The sequence below is a fragment of the Hippopotamus amphibius genome, chromosome X (genome assembly GCF_030028045.1).
Source record: "Hippopotamus amphibius kiboko isolate mHipAmp2 chromosome X, mHipAmp2.hap2, whole genome shotgun sequence".
NCBI classification, from domain to species: Eukaryota; Metazoa; Chordata; class Mammalia; order Artiodactyla; family Hippopotamidae; genus Hippopotamus; species Hippopotamus amphibius.
Genome location: NC_080203.1, coordinates 8,830,677 through 8,848,642, shown reverse-complemented (window position 1 = coordinate 8,848,642; position 17,966 = coordinate 8,830,677). Strand labels below are relative to the sequence as shown.

The window sequence follows — 17,966 nt, the reverse complement described above, 5'->3', positions numbered from 1 at the left end:
GTCTCTGGATGTGGGGTGTCTTTTTTGGTGACTTCCAGTGTCTTTCTGTCGATGATTGTTCAGCATTTAGTTGTAATTCCAGTGTTCTTGCAAGAGGAAGTGAGCGCACATCCTCCTACTCTGCCATCTTAATCCTATCTTCTACCATGCTGTTTTGATTGCTATAGGATTGAAATATTATTTGAAATCAGGGAGTGCGATACCTCAAGCTTTGTTCTTTTTTTCTGATGATTACTTTGGCTGTCCAGGATCATTTGTGATTCAATACAGCATTAAGGATTTTTTGGTTCTATTTCTGTGAAAAATCCCATTGGAATTTTGATAGGGATTGACTTGAATCTGTAGATTCCTTTGGGTCATGTGGACATTACTATAATATTAATTATTCCAATCCATGAGGACAAAACATCTTTCCACTTATTTGTGTCTTCTTCGATTTCTTTCAACAATGTCTTATAGTTTTCAGTGTACAGGTCTTTCACCTCTTTGGTTAAACTTATTCCTATGTATTTTATTCTTTTTGATGCATTGTAACTGGCACTGTTTTTTAAATTTCTATTTCTGATATTTCATTGTTAGTGTATGAATACACCACATATTTTTATACATTGATTTTGTACCCTGCAACTTTACTGAATTCCTTTATTAGTTCTAACAGTTTTGGGGTGGCATCTTTAGGTTTTCCTATATATAAAATTATGTCATCAGCAAGTAGTGATGATTTTATTTCTTTCTTTCCAATTTGGATGCCTATTATTTGTTTTTTGCTGCCTAATTGCTGTGGCTAGGACTTCCAGTTTTATGTTGAATAAAAGTGGCAAGAGTGGGTATCCTTGTCTTGTTCCTTAATCATAAGGGAAAAGTTCTCAGCTTTTTGCTCTTGAGTATGATATCACCTGTAGGATTGTCATATATGTTCTTTATTATGTGGAAGAACATTTAGTCTATACCCACTTATTTGAGATTTTTTAAATCATAAATGGATGTTTAATTTTGCCAAATGCTTCTTCTGCATCTTTTGAGATCATCATATGATTTTTATCCTTTATTATGTTAATGTTGTGTGTCACATTGATTTTGTGGATGTTGAACCTTCCTTGCCTTCCTGAAATAAATCCCACTTGACCGTGGTGTCTGATCCTTTTAGTATATTGTTGAATTGGTTTGCTAATATTTTGTTGAGGATTTCTGCATCTATGTTCATTAGGGATATTGGCCTGTAATTTTCTCTTTTGTGTGTGGTATCCTTACATGTTTACGGTATCATGGTAATGCTGGCCTCATAAAATGAGTTTGGGAGCACTTCCTGGCCTTCAGTTTTTTGGAAGAGTTTGAGAGGGATAGGCATTCAATCTTCTTTGAATGTTTGCTAGAATTCACCATGAAGCCATCTGGTCCTGGGATTTTGTTTGTTGGAATATTTTTGATTAATGTTTCAGTCTCCTTATTTGTAATTGGTCTATTCAGATTTTATACTTCTTCATGTTTCAGTCTTGGAAGATTGTATGTTTCTAGAAATTTGTCTGTTTCTTCTAAGTTTACCAATTTTTTGGTGTGTAACTCTTCATAGTAGTCTCTCTGATTGTTTCAGACCCATGGGGCCCAGAAATGCAATCTCCCTTGACCTCCAGAGCCCTGCAGTCAAGGGGTGCCCTCTGTGTAGACTGTGTGTACCCATTGACCATAGGGATGATGGAGCTTTCACTTGTCATCTCTGGTGGGGCTTTGGGAGCAGCACAGGTGTGTGGGATGCTTATCTGCTGCTTCTGGTGGATCTGTGTGGCAAGAGTGCTGAGGCAGGGATGCTAGCAGGTTAGAGTGAGAGTGCAAAAATGATGCCTGCCAGTAGCAGTGCTAGCAAGGTAGGGGGAGAACTTAAAACTGGTGACTATCAGTGCCTTCATCCCTGGATAAAGTCCCAGTAGTTTTGCCCCTCGGTCAGACACTTTAAGGTTAGCACATGAATATCTTTTACATATGGTCTACGTTCTAGGTTCATTTAGGTTCATTTCTAGCTGCTGCTTTTGTGCTGGATCCTGGAGAGAGTGAGTCTGTACGTGGAACCTACATTCTCTACAGCCCTATGCCCCTCCCAGACTTAAGCCTCATTGGTTTTCAAAGCCAAATATTTTGAGAACTTGTCTCCCTAATGCAGGTCCCAAGGGTTGGCGTGCCTGATGTGAGCCACAAGTCTCTTGCTTCTCAAGCAGAAGTTCTGTATTCATGAGATCCTTCATGAGTGTGGGTCACTGCAGTGGGGGTGGAGTTTATGGTGAGACCATGACTCTGCTTCTCCTACTTGTCTTGATGTGGCCCTTTTATCCTTTGTTGTGGAATAACTGTTCAGCTAGTTCTCAGGTTCTTTTCAGAGGGGATTTTTTCATATGTAGCTATAGATTTCTTGTGCCCATTGTTGGAGGTGAGTTCAGAAACTTCTTACTCTTCCATCTTTAACTGCCTTCTAAGCAACATGTTTTAATTTGTTTAAAATGTTGCTTCTTTGAACTAAATCTAAATTACTGCATAAATTTATGTTGTGTCAACTTTCTGAAATATTTTGTCTTATTTGAAAAAAAATCTTGGGCTATATTGAAAATATGATTTATTTATTATGATATTTGGGGAGTTGTTTCCAAATATAATGTGAAAATGAGGGTTTATTCCAAGTCAGTTTGTGTCTTTTATGAACTGGTTCTTAGTAGCCATGACTAGATAATAGAAATAATTTTATTTGTGGTTTCTGGTCTAGAGTTATAAAATGGAACTACTGCTCTAATGATTACTTTTCTAATTTAACTGAATTTTTGACATTCTAAACTAGTTTTGCAGAATTAGAGTGGTTTAACATTTAGGCAATGGATATATGTGTAACCAAATGACTTCTAAAGTTATGGTGGTTCAGGTATCATCTTGACTTGAGACAAAGGAATTGCTTAGTGGTACCACTAAAAACAAAATTTCAATTCAAGTCTCTTGTGAACTAGCATAGACTCTCTTGCATACTAGGTTCCTTAAATTTCTTATGTTGCTGGAGTCCTTCTCTGGCTTTGAATGTAGGAGGTCAGCAGTAGTTGCAATATCTTTTTGTTTTTAGGCAGTTGATGCTGTGTTAAGATGATATTGACAGGAAGGATTATCTGGGCCAATTCCATTTAAGCCAATTCCAATTTCAAAGTGTTAATTGCTAATTCTGAATATGGCACATTAGAGTAGTTAAATTGAAAAGTTAAAAAAGAGACATATGCATATCTTTAAAAGAGACTTTATAAGTGATTGAAAGTTCTCATATTGGAATAAAGAAATTAGTAAAGTTAAATTAGAACCCAGTATGTCAGCACATGGCTTTGTTATCAGTAAAATTATTCAAACTGTCTCAATCTTTTTCTACAAAACAAACCTAATATACATTTTGTTACCAAGCCCAAGCTCTTACTGCTCACTGCGCAACAGGCCAATAAATGCAGAGACGAAGTGTTGGGGCAAGGAATAGAGACTTTATTTAGAAAGCTAGCAGACTGAAAAGATGGTGGACTCATGTCCCAAAGAACCATCTTCCTTGAATTAGAATTCAGGCTTCTTTTTTACTAAAAGAGGAAGAAGTAAAATCAAACATTTCCTATTTCAAGTCAGCCTCTGGAGAGGATGTCTTAATTTCTTCCTTTTTGCAGTGCCTCACAGATGGGCATGGTCAAGATGTTTCTGGTGAGTTAAAAGTATTTTAGCTTAACACCCATTACTTGGGAGGAGGGATTCCCACAGATGGGCCATTATGTATAATTTAAGCTCATAGGCAACATCGCTTTAGAGATCACCTTGTAATAGAAAACAAAGCTTCTTCCCTATTACAATTTTAGCCTAATAATATCATTTAAATATAAGCATGAGAGCATCCAAGAAGTGAAGGGCATGGGAAAATATAGAAATAAGCTTCTTTTTATAAGGAAATAAATTGTGAAAGACAGATGTAATTGGTAGGAAAATGGTGGGTCATATTTACCTGAAGAGAAACATTGTGCTGAAATAGGAAATTTTATTATATTAAGTAAAAGTTTATACACTATGTTTGGTTGTACATTATATAAAATAAACAGGAAGGTATCCTCATACATTTATCAAAGTGAGAGAGTAGCATTGACATATATACACTACCAAATGTAAAATAGATGGCTAGTGGAAAGCAACTGCATAACACAGGAAGATCATCTCGATGATTGGTGAAGACTTGGAGGGGTGGGATAGGGAGGGTGGGAGGGAGTCACGGGAGGGAGGGGATATGAGGATGTATGTATAAATATAGCTGATTCACTTTGTTGTATAGCGGAAACTAGCACAAGAGTGTAAAGCAATTATACTGCAATAAAGATCTGGGAAAAAATAAATAAAATATTAGAGATAAAAGTACTAAATTAGTGGGATTAGATGAACATGAATTTGTAATAAAGACTCAGTCTTGGTCAGTAAGATTCACGGAAATACAGGCAATATAACTAGGAAGAGATTGTATACATTTTGCATTTTTGGGAATCCCAAAAATGAGCTACAAAGCCTTGTGGCCAAATGAGTAGGAATAGGATTAAATGGAGCAAATTCTTAGTTAACAGACTGCAAGTACTCCTCTTAATTGCCATGGTTCCTGGGATCCTTCCTCATGCTTATGACACTATAATGAATCAATAGCATGTTAATAAAGGTTATAGCATTTAGGGTAGAATAACAAATGTGGTAGGTTGTTCTGCCAAGAGGAAGAAGTATGGTAGAATTTGGGAGACTTTTATATAAATCATATGGGAAGAACGGACTCAGTTGTGAGCTTAAGAATATTTTCTTCTGTACCTTCTGTTTGCCCCTTCTCTCAAGTGGTTGTGAACTAGGTTAGCCTATTTCTTTTATCTCTTAGCATTATAATGAGGAGGCAACCCTGAAATGGGAGATGGAAGAATTCATTCTTTAGAGAGGCTTTCACAAAAAGGCTTGGGTTTCTAAGCCTGCTGCTACAGTAGCTCCCTCTATCCTCTTGCTGCCGTTAAAGGGGACTGAGCCTGAGCAGAATAGGTACAATATGGAGTTTAACAAGTGCCCAACTGCATGTTGACTTAGTTCATAGGATAGACCAAACTGAGGAGAGAGATTGTCTTAATCAGGATAGTCTGTGACCAAATGCTCATGATTTCCCACTACCTAACCACTGACTTGACCAAACTTTAGTAAGGCTTTTCTCCTCCATACAAGTCCCCTGAACTTTGGTTCTCTCTTGTTTAAGCAAGCAGTAAGATGCAGACATCCTTCTTCATGACACATTCTATGAATTGGCTGACTGCAGAAACATTTTTTGTTGTTGGAGTCCTGGATTTTTCTCCCTTCTCACCCCCACCGCTTGCCTCCCTCCCCCATAAACTTCTGGCTAGCTCTCTTACTCCTTCCTATTTAAAAAAAAATCTTTTACTGTTTGATTTTGACACACTTGCAGATCCTGAGGTCAGCTTGTTTTCCTGATTGCAGTAGTCTTTTTTAATACAGTCTTTCCTTACTTAAGTACGGATTTGTTTCTGTTTGACAGCTGCCACAAACAATCCCTAAATTTAATTTTTGCTTACACATCACAGACCAGTGATCTATCTCATGCAGTCTTTCAAGGATGCAAGTTCTTTTTTTTTTTAATTAATTAATTTATTTATTTTATTCGCTGCGTTGGGTCTTCATTGCTGCAGGCGGGCTTTCTCTAGTTGCTGTGAGTGGGGGCTACTCTTCATTGTGGTGCGCAGGCTCCTCATTGTAGTGGCTTCTCTTGTTGTGGAGCACAGGCCCTAGGCGCGTGGGCTTCAATAGTTGTGGCACATGGGCTCAGTAGTTGTGGCTCATGGGCTCTAGAGCACAGGCTCAATAATTGTGGCGCACGGGCTTAGTTGCTCCGCGGCATGTGGAATCCTCCCAGGGCAGGGCTTGAACCCGTGTCCCCTGCATTGGCAGGCGCATTCTTTACCACTGTGCCACCTAGGAAGTCCAAGGATGCAAGTTCTTTCTATCTGTTTGTTCCACAGTTTTTTAGGGCTTTAGAGTCCTTCAATGGCTCATTTGTATTTGGCCAGGAGACAAGGTAAGAGAGTGTGAAGAATTGCAAATGAGGTTAGACAGGTCAGGTCTATGATTGACACACTTCATATTTCCCCACATGCCATTGGCCAAAACTCAACTACCTAACTGCAAACGCCCTAAGAAATGTAGTATAGAAGCAGTTTCATGTATAAGAGGTGTGTCTCTGTCAGGACTAAACATGAATTTAATAGCCTGGAATAATGAATGAAATAAAAAATTAATAATAATAGCAAATTTAACAAAAATATTAGGGTTCTAAAATCCAGTTACACAAATATCAGATTCAAAGAAAGTTACAATAAGGAGGGCTTAGTGCAAGAACAAGATAAAATGACTTAGGCCAATAGCTTGTGGCATGGGTGTGATGTCAACATATGCTTAAGAGAAAAAATAATGACTTGAATACTATTGTACTTCCCTCTTCCCCAGAACAGTAAAAATCTAATAGTGACAAGGGAATAGCAAGTTTCTTTTAGTATCAAACAGAGGAAACTGATTTTAGTGTTTTAGCAAGATGTTAAGTACACTGAAAAGGTACTGTTGTGTCTTATAGTTTCAATGAAAGATTTTAATAAGGAAGACTCAGGAATGGCTGGAATCATAGTGGATCTGGGACGTCAACAGCAGAAAATTGTGAATCTTCTCCCTAACATTCTGACGTTGACACAATTTGACTCTGAAGTCTCCCAGGCTCTGTTTCAATGTTTTTAAATGCTCTGTACAGCAGTGGTCCCCAACCTTTTTGGCACCAGGGATCGGTTTCGTGGAAGACAGTTTTTCCACAGATGGTGGGGAGAGCAGGAGGGGATGGTTCAGGCAGTGATGTGAGTGATGGGGAGCGGCCGATGAAACTTTGCTCACTCAACCTCTGCTCACCTCCTGCTATGCGGCCTCGTTCCTAACAGGCCAAAGACCAGTACCAGTCCATAGCCCAGGGCTTGGGGACCCCTGCTGTAGAGATTTAGTCTATGGATCATTCAGCTACGGTTACAGATTCAAAGTTCATTTAATCATTAATGCTGGTTTCCTCTCTGTGTTAAGATTTTTCCAAGGGAAGAAAGTTGTTTACCCATAGAAGAGTGTACTGCAGTTTTGAAGTAAAATAATAAGATTTCGGTTAAGGCCAAGGGAACTGGGAAATGATAAGGCATGATTTCAAGTGCACTAACTGGGTCTCCATTTATTATAATGTCCTATGCTAGGAATAAATGATACAAAGATAAGTTAGACACACAAAAGCTTACCTGCCCTTCTGTGCCTTGCCATCAGGCCATAGGCTGCATTTCCAGGTTCCTGTGCTATAGCCAGAACGCAGAATTCCACAGATCCTGCCTTTAATCATCATCAAAGTTAAGCCGACCAGTATTTGCAGTTCAAGTAGAGAAACTTGTGTACCTTGAAAAGTGTACAAACAAAACTGTGGAGATTCATACAAAGAAAAAGGAGACTCAGAAGAAAGCACAAATAAAGCAATGCTGCAGAGTTTTGACAGATGGTGTACAGAAACTAGTGGCTGTTTACCATAATTTTTGTTTTCCTCCTAGGCACGTAGCTGAAATGCATTTCTCAGTTGCACTTGCAGTTAGGTGTGGCCATATGACAGAATTATAGCCACTGTAATGTGAGAGAAAATGATGTCCTGGACCATAAAGATTTTTTTATGAGTTCTTCCTTGTTCTTTCCCTCTTCCAGCAAACTTCTGACAACCACCTCGATGCATTTTTAAGCCACATGTTGTGTATGGCAGAGTGGCCATCAGGCTGGGTCCATTAATGCCTGTGGAGCAGAATCTCCCTCAACAACCCCAAACCACCCTTGGCAGTTACATACATGAGAAATGAACCTGTAATATGTTAAGCCACAGGGCTTCTTTGGTTTCTTTTACATATTCTGGTTCATTTAACACACACTACCTTCCTCTAAGGTAGAAATTGGTATCAGAAGAGAGGATCTACTGTAACAAAAATCTAAAGTATGCGTCATTGGCTTCATGGATAGGAAAAGATGTACCAGGCTGGGAAAGTAGGACCCCCCACACACACATTGTGTAGGGTCAAAGCATTTGCAAAACTATCTTTTCCAGTACTTTTTAAGTTAAAACAAAGATATATAGGTCTATATATATAGGGGAAGTGATCATCGTGTGACAGAGTGCTAGTGTCACTGTATTACTCTTGAGTTAATAAGTACTTGCTACGTGTAGCAAGGAGCCCAGGTACGAAATGATCTTATAGAATAGAGCTGTGAACTAATCTGTTCCACTCATGCCAGACTGGTATGTAAGAAGGAAAACCTTTCCTCTCATGTAAACTGCTCTGTTTGAGTCATTTGGTTATATCAGCATAGCCTTTACTTTAATGATGTGGGGTGGGGGCATGAACAAAGCCACAGAAGTAACTTAGGTGTAACAAGGAAATGTCAAGGCACTTTGCTTGTCTAGGGCACAGGTTGGCAAACTATGGCTTGTGAGCCATATTCAACTTGCTGACTATTTTTTTCTCCAGTAAAGTGTTATTGAAACACAGTCAGTCAGTCATCAATGTATTTGTCTATTGTATAGATACTATCTATTGTATTGTTTATAACATGTTGTGTAGCTGCAACAGAGACCATATGGTCTACAAAGCAAACCTATTTACTATCTGGACCTTTTTAAGTTTGCTGACCTCTGGTCTAGACTGTGTATTGTAAGTAATGGAGGGGAAAGGGAAATAATGACTAAGAATATTTGCTAAAGTCAATGTTGAAGGTCTTATAAGTCAGAATGAATGGGGTAATGGGGAACTATTACAAGTATTTGGAAAGGTGAGTGGTGTCCTTAAATATTTCTAGAAACCACATTGTAAGATGACATTGGCAAACTAGAGTGGTCAAAGGCCTACATGGATGTAAGAAAAGGGTCTGAAATCAGGTCATAAGGGGGAATGGTTGGAGAATCTATAAATATTTAGCCTACAGAAGAGAAGATTTAAGGTATACAATATGTAAGTATTCAAATATTTAAAAGCCTGACTGGTGGGAAAAATCCAATTTATTTGCAAATATCCAATTCAGTATCTCATGAGAAGGCAGTGCTCCTCTAATGCAGACACTTGAGCAGAGAGGTAAATTGAGATTCTTTAAGAGGTCAAATCAGATCAGTACAAATATACTCTAAAAATGTCTAGCACAAAATCATGCCATTAATTTTTCATGTTGAAATTCCATGTTATATTTGTCCCTGAATCCACTGCAATATGCCTTTCATCATCACCATGGCTGTTCCCCCGATTTTGCTTTTGCCAAGGTTAGCACTAGGAGTTTTGTTGAAAAATTCATTGACTACTTTTCAGACATTTACACTATTCATGACTTGCTTTAAAAATCTTCCTGCCACTTTGATTTTGTAACACTAACCTTGCTGTTTTTTTCCTGTCTCTGGACATTTCATGTTAATCTCCTTCACAGGCTCTTATTTAGTTGGCCTTCAATTACATATTAGTTTTACTCAAAGTTCTGCCATAAACTCTCTCTTCATTCTACCCCATCTCTACTGATGGTGGCTTCATATTATAAAAGTAGATGCTAAAGCCACATCACATCATATTTTCAAAGTCTTCTTAAGAATGTATGAGGTTTTAGGGTTAAGTTTTAAGAAAAGTTCATCTCTCTCAGTGACTTTATTCATTAGCAATTGAGTGCCCAATTGGCTCTGTCCTTGGTGCTGGATATCCAACAGTGGGGAAGAAAAGATACATGAGTGTTTGACTCTTGTGATATTTTCACTCAACTTGGAGGGGAAGAGAAATAAACAAAAATTAGGATAAATATGAAGACTTCAGAGAGGCTCAAGTGCTATGAAGTAAATAGGCCATGGTAATTAATTAGGGAGTAGCTGGGGAAATGACTAATTTAAATGGGATGGTCAGTTATGATTTGTTTGAGGCTTGAATAAGGAGAAGCGAAGACTTTTGACCTAGAAACTGGATAATAAGAAAGAGCTGGTCATGTGAATATCTGCGTGAATAGCATTGCCAGTGGATTCAGTAGTGTGTCCAAAGACTTGAAGATGGGAATAAGTGTGACATATTAAGGAAGAGAGCAATTAAAATGTGGTTAGCAGTGGGGAAAGTAATACTTGATGAGACTAGAAAAATAATGGGAGCCAGAGGAGGTTGTGCCTTGTAGGCTGCATGTGAAGTTTGAATTATCTGTAAGTGCAATTAAAAGCCATTGGGAGAGTTTTTAGCATGGTTGTGACATGATATCACATTGCCTGTATTTTTCTACTTGGCAAATGATGCAAATTACCTAACTTTTTATTTTGCTGCAAGGAAAGTTAGATCCACAGTAAATTCTTGACCACAGGATATAGATTAGCTTATGAGTTCATGTATATTTATTATCTTATTCTTTTTCTATTTCTGTTATATTTGTTTATAAGTAGCTTCCATTATAAGATGCCTCAAAGTATTTTTGAAGAACTGATAATATGAGTCATATAACACATTCTGATTTGACATAAGAGCATTGAACCTGGATTCGGTAACCTGCATGCCATGCTGGTTTTAACACTAAATTATTCATGTGAAGTTAGGATAATCATTTAAACTCTTGGAGTCTTAATACCTTCATCCAAAAATGAGGCAACTAACACTTCTTATTTCTCTGCTTCTAAGGAATATTGTGTGGCGAAGACTGAGATAGGATATAGACAGATAATGTAAACCTATAAATATTCAGTAGTACATATTTCTTAAGCTTTTTCCATGGGCCAGAAATTAGGTATTAAAATTTGGGGATTCAAGATGTACTTTTACTAAAAGGATCTGATAAATTTATGTTAAATATAGTACCAAACATTTTTAATCCATATATATTTCATATGGAAAAAGAAATATTGGGTGTCTTTTCAAGTGTATGAATCCTTCTTAGATTTTTTTTTAATGAGGAGATTAAAAATCCTGACAAACGTGGAATTTGAATCAGGAACAGTTCAAGTTCAATGCTAAAATTAGGAGAAAAGTTTGAACTAGTTCTCTGTATGCATCTCCATCAGAATTGCTGCTAATGGCTATGAGCAAAGTTTAGCTGATGAATTATTCAGTTTGATATCAATCTTGTCTGTTGCCACAGACTTTTGAAACAAAGAATGCTTTGCAGCTCTTAACAATATACCTTTAGGCAACGATGGAAATGTTATTTGACATCCATAATCCATGCTTTTAAAAATTATTTAAAGTTTAAGTAAATTGCATAAGAAGCTTTTAATTCCTGTAACTTTTGAATAATTTATCTTACCTTTTTATTTATCAAACCCTTGTGTGTGTTTGGTTATGAAATGCTCTTAGCTCCATGTGTACATTATTTTAACCCTAGATAGAACTGACTTTATAAATATTAACACTACAGGGGTGGCTAATGAGAGGACTCCATAAAAGTCAAGTGCTCCAAATGTGATTCATTTTGGAAACCACTGGATTAGAGAAAACTACTATCTATGCACTGATCCCAGATTTCAGAACTGCAATGATTAATGTCTGTCTTTCCATTTTGTTCATATCAAAATTTAAGTGCCTTTGCATGGCATTCCGCAACTTAAGAAATCTGCTCTCATCATATCTCCTTATATTTCCATAGAATTGCTTTGCTCTCTCCACCTGTACTTTTCTCCCCATCAGTAGCCACTTCTTGCCAACCTTGAAACTATGTACCATTGAGGACTTAATCGTTTCTAATATTATTTCACATGTCTGGAATCCATCCATCCATCCATCCATACATACTCCTTTCTCTGCACTGATACAGGGCTTTGCCAACTGATTATTTATTCCATGTTTCCCCACAACCACCACAGAAAGTGGTTGTGGCCCTGGGGAAACAATCAGTGAAGGCTGCCCAAGAAAATCCTCCGTAGAAGGAAGCTGCTCTGTAGATACCTCTCACAGGATTCCTAGCATAGACACAAAAAATATTAAGATGCAGCGTCCATGCCATCACTCCAAACGAGTGGGATATAATGCAGTCCCCCATGTTGCTGTGCACAAGAAATGGGCCTTTTCAATTACTGTAAATTCTTTGAAGATAGAGACTGTATTATATATCTTCATATTCATATTTCTCTGCATATGATGTGGTACAAATAAGGCTTTCCTACATACTTGTTGAAATGAATTTCAGTAGCGTTCTGAGACATTGCATACCATTTGTTTGTAGTTTTTTTTACAATATCACCATCTTTATTGCTTATGTTTTTCATAGAAAGAAAACAAAGGATTTTCCAACTAGGTAGAAGTGAGAGGGGTCTCAAAATTTTCATGAAGAAATTGAAATGTATTTTTATAAAACAATATAGTACGCAGGCAAAAATTATGTTACTTTAAACTTTTAGAACAACAGTTATTGGAGAAGCATTAGAGTGCAGTTCTGTAAAGCATAGATTTGAGTTGGGACAGATCCAGACTCAGGTGCTAGTTTTACCACTTAAAGGCTGTGACCTAGACCAAGACTCAAGCTTCTTTAGCTGTATAATGGACATAATAATAGTACCTGCCCATGAATATTTAACTAAGATAATGCATATGACATACCAAGCAGTGTAAGACTTAGCAATAATTGTTGCTTTTAGAGGAAAATTAGGTATTGGGTAAAACACTAGGTTAGAAACCCGCTAGGTCCACTTTCACATTTATTTATTTATTTGCATCTAATCTTAGAAAAGTTCATAGAGTCTGGGCTGGGCAAACAGAATCATGACCAATCTGACCACTACTGCCTACTACCTCTTACCCTTTATTTTTCAAGTAGCTTCCTGGCAACAGGCTCCATATAGGCTCTGTCCCTACATCCGATACCCAAATTCAGTTACCAGCAGTCTCTTTTTCTTTCCCTATTCCCTTCACCATGCAGGCTGAGTCCTAGTCTCTATTTTCCTTTTTATCCCCCAATACCTTGAAGAATATAATTTAACTTGCCTTGTTTTTTCATCTGTGAAGGAAGGATAATAACCTTACTATCACCTTTGTTCAAACAAACATGGTGAGAATTAATGAAATAAAGCCTAGACTCAGCTTCAGAGATAATAAAGTCTAAGAAATGTCAAAGTGCTTTAAGCTCTTTAGAAAAAATAGTTTAAAAAGTATAAAGATAGCAACATTACAGCATTGATATGATGAATTTGTTGTCAGAAAAATTATTTTGTCTTCCTAGATGCAAAGTAAAAACTGCATGTATTAATTCACCCAATTTTAGTTAGAAATTACCAAATCATAAAATATTTGAGCAGGATGGGAGATTTGAGACCATGCAGTTCAACTCCAGTGTGTTGCCATGAAAACTAAGGCCCCAGGAAGGGAAGTGACCTCCCTCAATTCATGCAGCAGCTTAGGAAAAGTAACCAGGTAAATTCCCATTATGCTGTTGTGAACAAGACAAAAAATATACTACATTGATATTTCTCTAGGTAATTACCATGACTCAAAACTTTCCAGTGGAAGTCCTTTGACCTTAATGCAAAATTTCAGAAAATTATTCTATCAAGAATTCTAAAATGTAGGAGAGAGAAACAGCCCTGGCATCCCATCCCTCCACCACGCTCAAGACATCTCAACAGCTGCTTGTAATAAACCTCAGGCTAGAGGAGAATATGGTGACCATTTTCAGCAGTATCATCTAGACCACACAAAGTTCTGGTTACCCAGCAAAGACTGAAACCAAACTTAGCGCAAGGAACCAAATGGAGTGCCTTGTTGTACTCAGTCAATGACAAGCATCTAATATTTGGGATACCTTTGTCTCCTCAATGATCTGTGGCTTTGGTTTGGCACGAGAGTGAAAGAGTAATGGAACTATTAATCTTCATTACCCTAATAGTCCTCGAAGTCCTATTAGGGTAATGAAGATAGAAACTATTCCAGTTCTTCACGTCATTATGGTCATTGATGACCTGAGAAGCAATATCAGCCCCTCTCCACATCGGTGCTCTCTTATTTCCAACTCTAAAATGGAGGGGACATTCTGAAGGCAAGGGGTGATGGCTTTGAAATTGAGATTGATGTCTACTAGAAATTTCACACTCTACCCTAAAACTTGCAGCAGAAACATGTCTCTCAAGGTGTTCAAAACACCACCAAAATACCCAACAGGTATGCTCCCAAGAGAATACATATTTTGGAAGAAGCTCCTTGGCAAATGTTTAAAATACATTTAGAAACTCAATTGGTGAGATTCTCCTGCTTCAAATCTGATTGTAAGCACAGACCAGGCTTATACGTCAAAAACAAAACTCAACAAAAGTTTGGGCAGTCAATGGGAAAAAGACTATTCAGCTCCCAGCATCAACAATGAATTGCGACATAGCACTGTCCAAATCTTAGGGAAATACTGAAACTTTCTCCCCAGCTTCCCTCTCATGGCTACCAGTTTTAGCTGTACAAGACATTTCTTCACCAAAACCCTTAGAAACTTTTCGCTTGATTCTTCAGATCCATGACAATCTGCTTCCCATTCCCTTCAAAGCCTCAGCTGGCCCCTGAGTGATGAAAGACATAGTGATTTTCCAGTTTGGTTTCACATTAATATCATCTGAGGAGCTTTAAAAAAAAACCCATTGTTTCAGCTCTACCCCAGGCCAGTTAAATGAAAAGCTAGAGTAGAACCCAGACATAGGTATTTTTGAAAGCTCTTCAGGTGAATGTAGTATGTAGCCAGGGTTGAGAATCCCTGTAATAGCGTACCTTCTGCAGGCCCCGCCACTTCTGAGTCTTGAAAGAACATGTCCTGCTCCCCAGCATCCCCAACTCCACCTACCCCAAGTTCCTGAAACAAAGAAGTCTGTGGAGGTCTCCGAAGTGCACGGTATCTTTTGCTATTGTTTTATTGTTCAGCCAAGATGAATGCCAAATGAGAAATAATTGCTGAGTTGTTACAGGTTGTAGACAGACCAGGACATAGACTCAAACATATGGAATACACCCAGTGCTAAAGCAGATGGATATGGAAGGAAGCCAAAACTTTCTCCAAAAGTGACAGCTGGGGATGGATTTGGGCATCACCCAGCTTTGGTTAATATCGAGCTTACAGGTGATGATAAGCCCCCTCCATCTTTAGGAAATAAAATCAGGGCCAGGATCGGGATCAAGCAACTGAGGCACTCGATCAGTAAATCAGAATTCCCTGGTGGTGCAGTGGTTAGGACTCCAGGCTTCTACTGCAGGGGCACAGGTTAGACCCCTGGTTGGGGAACTAGGATCCCACATATGGTGTGGTCAAAAGCAGAAAAGTCAGTAAATCAAAATGCACATCGGTTTTTTTTTAATGCACATTGTTTGAATGTAATATTTCAAAAATTCTAAATCAATGAAAAAATCTATGATGGACAAAATTTTAAATAAATATAGGATCCAACCCTACACTTGAATAACTCAGTCACTTCCTTCATCCTAACCCAGGCTCTGTCCGATCCTGTCACCCCTGTCCTGGCCCTGAGACAGATGCATCTAGGCCCCAAACCCACCTAAAACCCGGAAGAGGAAGATAGTCTTATTCAGGAGAAAGGTCATGGGACTCCTAACCCAATCCCTCATGAGATGACTAGGCATGAAATAAATTGTACCCTGAGCTTCTTATCTACAGCTGGTCAGGAAAGCAATCCTCCTTTACCCCCAAATAAATCTCATGAAACCTCACCATGATCCTCTCAATATAAATCAAAAGCTGTGAAATGAGAAGAAAGAATGAAAAACTCTAGGGAAGGAATTTTCCCCAAAGCCCTGCTTGGTGTATTGGAGGGCAGTGGAAGAATGGGATGGAATGCATAGAAGGAGGCAGCTATTTGCCTGTTGCTTGACTTTTTATAGTTAAACCTCTTGATAGCTCTGTCCCCAGATCAATAGTCCCTAAAATGAGTCTCTAATCATTAAATTTCAGGCATCCAGCAGCTTTGGGAGAGACGTCGGGATGGAAAATTTCCAACTTCTCTCCATGGGGTACTCATTAAAATAATAGACTTAAGAATGAATAAATGAGTGAATGGATGAATGGGTGGGCACCTGCTGTCTCTGCATTAGAATAAAATCTGTTGTCTACATTTTCAAGGTCACACAAAAAGATATGGTGGAGTCTGCAATGAGAACCCTGGCTTGTCAATTCATTGTTGATTACTGCTCAAAAAATGTTCTGTGAAATAAAATAAAATTGTACTATCAAGAAAAGTGTTAGCAATAGATACGTATGGGGAAAGAGGGTTTTTTGCTTTATATAATGGTTGGAAATTTTAAAAGCATCTTTTATTTTGTAATTAAAGCTATAAGATAACCAAGATGCTGATTTAAAAAGTAGGAACTAAAGTCATGGCCATATACATCAAAAATTAGAAGTTAAAATTATGAAATAAACATCAAAAATTGTAATCAAATACAAACCTGAATAGTTATACATACCATTTGTTACCTATTAAATTATAAAAGATACTGATACCCAAGGATGACAAAGTTTTATGAAACAAGCACCAATATTACTGGTGGAACTATAAATTAGTACAAATCTTATAAACTTATGGAAAGAAACAGCAATCTATAGCAACCTTCAAAAATTCTCAAGCATTATGACAGAAGTTATACTTTGGAGACTATATTATAAGGAAATAATCATAAATACAGATGTATATTAATAAATAATGGTGGCCCTCCTGGAGTTATTGTATAATAAGAAAACAATAGAAAAATTTAAACATTTAACTGTAGGGAAGGGGATCAAATAAATTACAACACATTCATGTAATCATGTAGAATGCAGGCCTTTAAATTTTATTTGGAAAAATGTGGCAAATTGTTGGTTACATAATGTAAATCAGAATAAAGCAGAATATAGAACTGTATATCCAATTTACTGTAAAAGAAAGACTGGAAAATTAGTGACCCTACGTGGAAAAGTTATTATATCTGATCGTATAAACATAAATTCTAAAGTATCAATAATGAGCTTGTATAATTTTTATAATCAAACATATAAATAAGACATAATTTAATTGGATCCTCATCAGGGAATTGATTCCTGGACCATCATACGTCTGTCTTTGTTTTCTGCATATAATCTGCTGTCACTTTTCCTATGAAAACGTTTTGTGAATTGTGGATTTATTGCCTGTATGGAGGATAAAGTATCACATCTCTTATAAAGCCATAGTTGAACTACTATCTATGATATTCTCCAATTTCCTTTATCAAAATTACATCCACATGACATAATAGTGCCTTTTTATTTAAGATAAAATGGTTTGATTCAGGCAAGTTTCTTTGGTTATATACTGACAAAGTTTATTAAGAAATGTTATATCAACCTGGGGATGTAGCTCAGTGGTAGAGCACGTGCTTTGCATGTATGAGGTCCTGGGTTCAATTCCCAGCATCTCCACTTGGTTTCTGTTTAATTCTTGGAAAACATGGCTAGTACAAGTGCAGATCTGCGTTTAAAACAATATTATATCAATATAAGTATGATTAACACTGCTGTTCATTATACATGAAAGTTAACAGAGTACATCCAAGGAAAAATATTTTTTTCTATTTCTTTAATGTTGTATCTATATGAGGTGATGGGTGTTCACTAAACTTAAAGTGATAATCATTTCATGATATATGTAAGTCAAACCATTGTGCTGTACACCTTAAACTTAGACAGTGCTTTAGGTCAATTATATCTCAATAAAACTGAAAGAAAAATAATTTTTGAGCATCTACCATGTTGCTTGTACTATATTTGGCACTGGCATTTAATGGTGAACAAGGTATAATTATTTCTTGATATAATCAATTTTAAAGCCTATTTGAGGAGATAGGTAATAAGAAAAAAACACAAGAATAAATAAATAATAAAAAGGTGTTCAGAAAGAATAA

The 17,966-nt window shown here is 37.3% G+C and overlaps 1 non-coding gene across 1 annotated transcript; it reads left to right on the top strand.

The window, feature by feature from the left end:
• Positions 1 to 17,412: 17,412 nt before the first annotated feature.
• On the top strand, positions 17,413 to 17,484 carry TRNAA-UGC (transfer RNA alanine (anticodon UGC)). The gene has a single exon. It is a non-coding gene; the product is annotated as a tRNA-Ala (tRNA).
• The last annotated feature ends 482 nt before the right edge of the window (positions 17,485 to 17,966 follow it).